This window comes from Macrobrachium nipponense, chromosome 44 (assembly GCF_015104395.2).
Source record: "Macrobrachium nipponense isolate FS-2020 chromosome 44, ASM1510439v2, whole genome shotgun sequence".
NCBI classification, from domain to species: Eukaryota; Metazoa; Arthropoda; class Malacostraca; order Decapoda; family Palaemonidae; genus Macrobrachium; species Macrobrachium nipponense.
This window is the reverse complement of record NC_087221.1, coordinates 51,793,671-51,799,471: the sequence shown is the minus strand read 5'-3', so window position 1 is coordinate 51,799,471 and position 5,801 is coordinate 51,793,671.

Genomic DNA, 5,801 nt, shown 5'->3' with positions numbered 1-5,801 from the left:
ATCTGTGGGAGCTGAGCGGGGGGGGGGTTCTCGTTCCCCACCCCCGCACAGTACCATGTACCCAACAACAATATAAGAGCCGCCGAGCAATCGTGCCATCGGCCCGAATGCAAGGGCAATAGGATCAATTCCCTGACTGAGCGGAACACTTGAACCAAATAATATTGATGCAATCAATAATAAGGAATAAAATGAAAATGCATCTTGCATTACGATTCAACTTCACAATGAACTAAGGGCTCGGATCGAGCGCATTTGCGCCCTCGGTACCGAGCGCAAAGGGTGAAAGGATCCATTCCTTACCTTTATGGATCAAGGTTTCTGGAAACCTTGATCCATAATGAATTGATGCAATCAAAAAATATATGAAAATGAAAAGACTACTGCGCTTGCGATTTCACTTCATACAAAATAAAAAGGGGAAGGATCAATTCACCCGGGAATAGCGGAAAACATTGATCCCAGTAAAACAATGCAATCTCAATAAAAAATGAAAATGAAAAAGAACTGCACTTGCGATTTCACTTCATTCAAAATAAAAAGGGGGAAGGATCAATTTCCGGGTAAGCTCGGACACTGATCCAAAATGAGTATTGCTACAATCAAAATAATATATGAAAATGAAAAAGAATACTGTACTTGCGATTCCACTTCCATACTGAATAAGTTTCCGTGCCGAGCGCATTCGTTCGGCAACGGCATACAGGTCAAAAAAATATAAATGAAAAGAGCACTTACTTACGATTTTCATCTACACATTTCCAACCCAATCTACGCTCGGAGCGAGCGCTCCTGCCCTCGGCACCGAGCATACACAATACGAGGATCATTTCTGGGAAAAGGAAAATGAATTCCGCACTTACGCCCTTCAGTCCCGGCACTCGGTAATCGGAGGGGCGTGGTGAAACAAGATCCTTTAATTCACAATTGAATTCAATGAAATGATTGTACTTACAATTCAGTTTCACTAGATAAATAGAAAAAGAAAACACAATCATGCGAAAGACAAACGACGATGAAGCGGGCAGAGAGCGATGATACACGTCCACACGCCAGCAGGCCGAAAGCAAAAGTGCTTTGTTTACCTACCAGTCGCGCGCTGCGCGCGCCTGTCGGACAAGCAGTTAACTACCGAACCCCTTGTTCGAAAGCTTACGACCTATCCAGCTGCCGCTAGTACCTTCCTATTGTAAAAGGACCGAAGGTTTGTATGCCGTGTCGGAACAACTAGAGAATTCTAATTTTCAAACAAATATACGTATCTGACAATGAAGGGGAACCACAGTGAAAAACCATATCTTTAAGGTCAGGTTAGGTGGAGATCCAAGAGGAATTATTCACCACCAGTCACTCAAAACCTAGTCTCATAAGTTAAGTTGTTATTGTATACAGCTTTTTTTCACAGGTTTTTGTTCGGATCAAACATATAATAGGTCAAGGAGGCATTTTTGTGTTAGGCACTGCAGAAGGAATATAGGCAGTCCCTGGGTTACTACGGGGGTTTTCTGTTCTTGAGACGACGCACGCGTCGTAAGCCGAAAATCGTCGTAAGCCGGACATCGTCAAAATCCTAAGAAAACCTTACTTTTAATGCTGGGTGCATTGAACTATGTAAACACTGCATTCTTATGGCATTTTTCATCAAAATAACCTTCAAATATTGATTGTTTTGCATTGTTTTGCATTTTTTGTGTCATATTTCATCTGCCAGATTGAGCGTTGTAGGCGTCGTAACCCTGGAACATGCGTCGTAACCCTGGAAATAATGTCTGATGAATATAATTGAAAAGCGTCGTAACCTCGGAATGTCGTAAGCCGAGACCGTCGTAACCCAGGGACTGCCTGTATAGGCTAACCTAACCAGACTTACCTTCACTTAACCTAGGTAACCTCAGAACAACAGGAACAGGTTCAGAAGATGGAAACAAACCCTAAGTTTTCTTTTGGATGTGGGGTTAGAGCCTGGTCCCATTGTTCGCCAACTACCCATTAGGCCTAGTATCTGGAAAACCATAGGATTTACATTAGTAGTTAGAAAGAACAGTGTTTCTTTCCTATTTACAATTTCTTCTTTCGACAGATTACGATTTTTGCAAAATTCAATCTGTAACCCCTAAGAAATGTTTTTTGTTTATATTTACGTTTCCCCCTTAAGGTACTACTAGCTACTACCTAGGTATACTCGGTTTTTTTCCATCTGTCCACCCGCCTGTGGTGTTTCGTATGGTAACATTGCGTCCCGGGCTTTAGATAGTAACATTCAGCTTACATTCAACAATTATAATAATATCCCATTTCGAATATTAACAGTGTAATTGGCATACAGTTAATTATTAAAACACTTTTCAGTTGCAAATGTACACCCAGATATCCTTTTATTTACCTAAAACTTACACAAAACGTAACTAGCTATCTAAAGCCCGGGCGCAGTGTAACCATACGCAAACACCACAAGCGGGTGGACAGATGGAAAAAACCAGAGTATACTTAGGTACTTATTCCCTTTCTCTTTTCCCAATAGGCTATCTGCTTCTGTACGTAGATAGGAGGTAGGCTAGGAAGTAAACTGCTAATTTTTCATTGTTTTTCATGAATCAATACTATAGGTACTAAATACTACCTTAGTATTTGATTAATCTGTGCTGATCATGACTTTTACGTAATGCAGTGAATTTCAACCCCTAGACTGCAGGATGACCATAACTACCTACTAGGTATTCCCTTTGTCTTTTTACAATCTCTGCTTCTGTATGTACCTAGGTATAGATAAGAGGTAAGTAGGTAAGTAGCTAGGTAGTAGCTAGGTTATTGACATAACGTAATGCTGTGAATTTGGACCCCTAGACCGCAGGATGACCACACGAGCTACCTACGTAGGTATATACCTAGTAGGTACTACCTAGGTAGGCTATACGTAACACTCTAAACTCACAGGTACTAAAAAGAACTAGGCTAGGTATGGTGAATTTCTGAGAACTGTTCATGATTTATGCTACATTCTTATAAGTAGCTACCTACTAGTAGTAGCTACCTAGTAGTGCCTAGCTATTAGCAAGTAAAAGGTCTTACCTACGTCTCCACGGGATCGAGTCCGGGGGGCAATCCGTAAAAGGGGGTTGCTTGACGACCTTCCAATACAGGGTAATAGTATAGCTAGGTGGCTACCCTACTACCTAGCTAATAGGCTACTTCATAATTTTGGGTTCCCCTTTCTTCTCCTATGTCTTGGCTTATCCCTTAGCTAAGCCCGTAATGGCAGTGTTTGTTTGGTCTTCTTTTCGTGTCAAACCAAGGATGACGCAATGGAAATCAACTGTCAGACATTTTTGCCTTGTGTGCTTGCGTGTTCCGGCGTTTTTTTTTCTTTTCTTTTCTTTTCTTTTCTCTCTCTCTTCTTTGTTCATATTGCCAATAATCAACATCTGTTGCACGCAGACCTCGTAGTAATAGTAGTAGTGGCTTTGTTTGCCTTCGAAACGGCTCTCTTGCTCGTTTTATGAAACTAGAACATTTTAACGAATACTAATAATTTTTCAGAGATTAAATTTAGTGCAAGATGTTTGATTTTTAAGTAATGATCCTCAAAATTTAATAATCTTGACCCAGCCTAGGAAATCAAACCTGTTAGACATAGCACCATCCATCAATCCGTAAATTTAATCTGTATTCCATATGAATTCATTTGTATAACCTTTAATATATAGAAATGAGCAATATTATTTTAATATGTACTAAATATCTGTCTATACTTTATTTTGTATTCCTTTGTGTAACCCTCATTATGTGCTGTAGATGTAAACAATACTGTTTTGATATGTACTTAAATGTCTGTATATACTTTATAATTTTTTTTTCTTTAGGCATAACTTAATTACAATGTAGATGTAAACAATATTACTGTATTACCATGTACTCAAATGTCTGACGCCAATGGGCGCAATAAATTGATTAAAAAAAAATCCGTAAAGAGGATGTTTTTTTGTCAATTTATTTTACGTAATTTTCCCCCGTAGAGGGGTAGGGCCGTCAGTGCATCTCATGCGGGGCACTGTAGGCATTACTAAAGGTCCTGTGCAGGTGCAGCGCGCCTTCGTCCCCAAGCTGCAACCCCTTTCGTTCCTTTTACTGTACTTCCTTTCATATTCTCTGCCTTCCGTCTGACTTTCCACCCTTTTCTAACAATTGGCTCATAGAGCATCTGCCAAGTTTTCCTCCTGTTAGACCATTTCAGCGCTGAATGACCTCATAGGTCCCAGTGCTTGGCCTCTGGTAATTTTCGGGTTTTATGAATCTTAAAACTGTAAACATTAATGTGTGAATGTTACACTTATAAAATACGTAATCCCTTTTATGTTCTTCCCCATCAGTTTTTAACCTTTATTTTTCTTTAGTACTCTTAATTTTCCACTTGTTCCAGCATTCCCTCCCCCTGTTCTTCATTTCGCAGGAGAAGGCATATATATATATATATATATATATATATATATATTATATATATATATATATGTGTGTGTGTGTGTGTGTGTGTGTGTGTGTGTGTGTGTGTGTGTGTGTGTGTGTGTGTGTGTGTGTGTGTGTTACTGTCTTACTGTCGGCACACGGAAATACGTTCACGGACGAGTTTGTCGTACAAAGAAAAAAAAATCAATAATTACAAACAATTTCATATGCATAAACAAAACTTTAGAGACAGTTTCATAAAAATAAGATTGAAGAAAATGTGGAATTCAACTCCACCCTTTCCACGGAACAGGCTTCAAGATTATCTCCTTTAATAATAACTCTCTCTCTCTCTCTCTCTCTCTCTCTCTCTCTCTCTCTCTCTCTCTCTCTCTCTCTCATTTGCTGTTTTTATTGTGAGTATTAAATTTCATGCTGTTTTTCTTCTATCACTTCCACCGGCTTGTAGTCTTGTCATAATGAAAAAGAAAGAGACGCCAACGCTAACGGCTCAAGAAGACGGTGCTGTTTTTTACGAAAACGCGAGATGAACAGCAGTGCCTTTGATAAGCATAGACCAAATTTCGCATGAAATAGGCCGCAAGATTCATATAGCTTTAGTAAAATTTACTTGGAAACTTGATAAAGTTGTACACTAAGATTTAGTATAATAACAAAGCCATCTTTTCATACAAGAGAGCGATGTCAGTATTGTACAGTGACTGATAAGCGTAGACCAAATTTCGCATGATCGTATGAAATAGGAACAAAAATTGACATAGCTCCAGTAAAAATATCTGGAATCTTTATGAAAGTATTCATTGAGGTTTAGTAAGAGAAAAAGACACCTTTCCTACAAGAGATCGATGTCAGTATTGTATAGTGCATTTGATAAACACAGACCAAATTTGCAGAGCCAGAAAACCCAGTAAAATGTTAGCCATTCACCCCCATGTCGCACGCACTCTGTTCCTTTCTTAACTAAGTCTACTTCAGTACACTATTGAATCCACTAGCAAATGCACTTTTAACCATCTCACTTTGTAAATGGTTAATTGCTGGGTCTCAATCTTTTTCCCGTTAAGCGCGCATCAGGTTACGAGACCATCAACCCGTGCCACATCAGTCTAACAGTCTATAAAAGGTTATAAATTGTAAATTCAGACATCCACTGTAAGGTGATTCCGAAATGGATGTATCCTGTTATCTGAAACTCTGATGACGTGTGTATTCACCAATTACCCTTTACATACTCTGTCAGTTTTGATGTCTTTTGTTCCGCTTGCATGTCCAACGTGTTGCTTTTATCTTTTATCTGTTAAATACTCTCTCTCTCTCTCTCTCTCTCTCTCTCTCTCTCT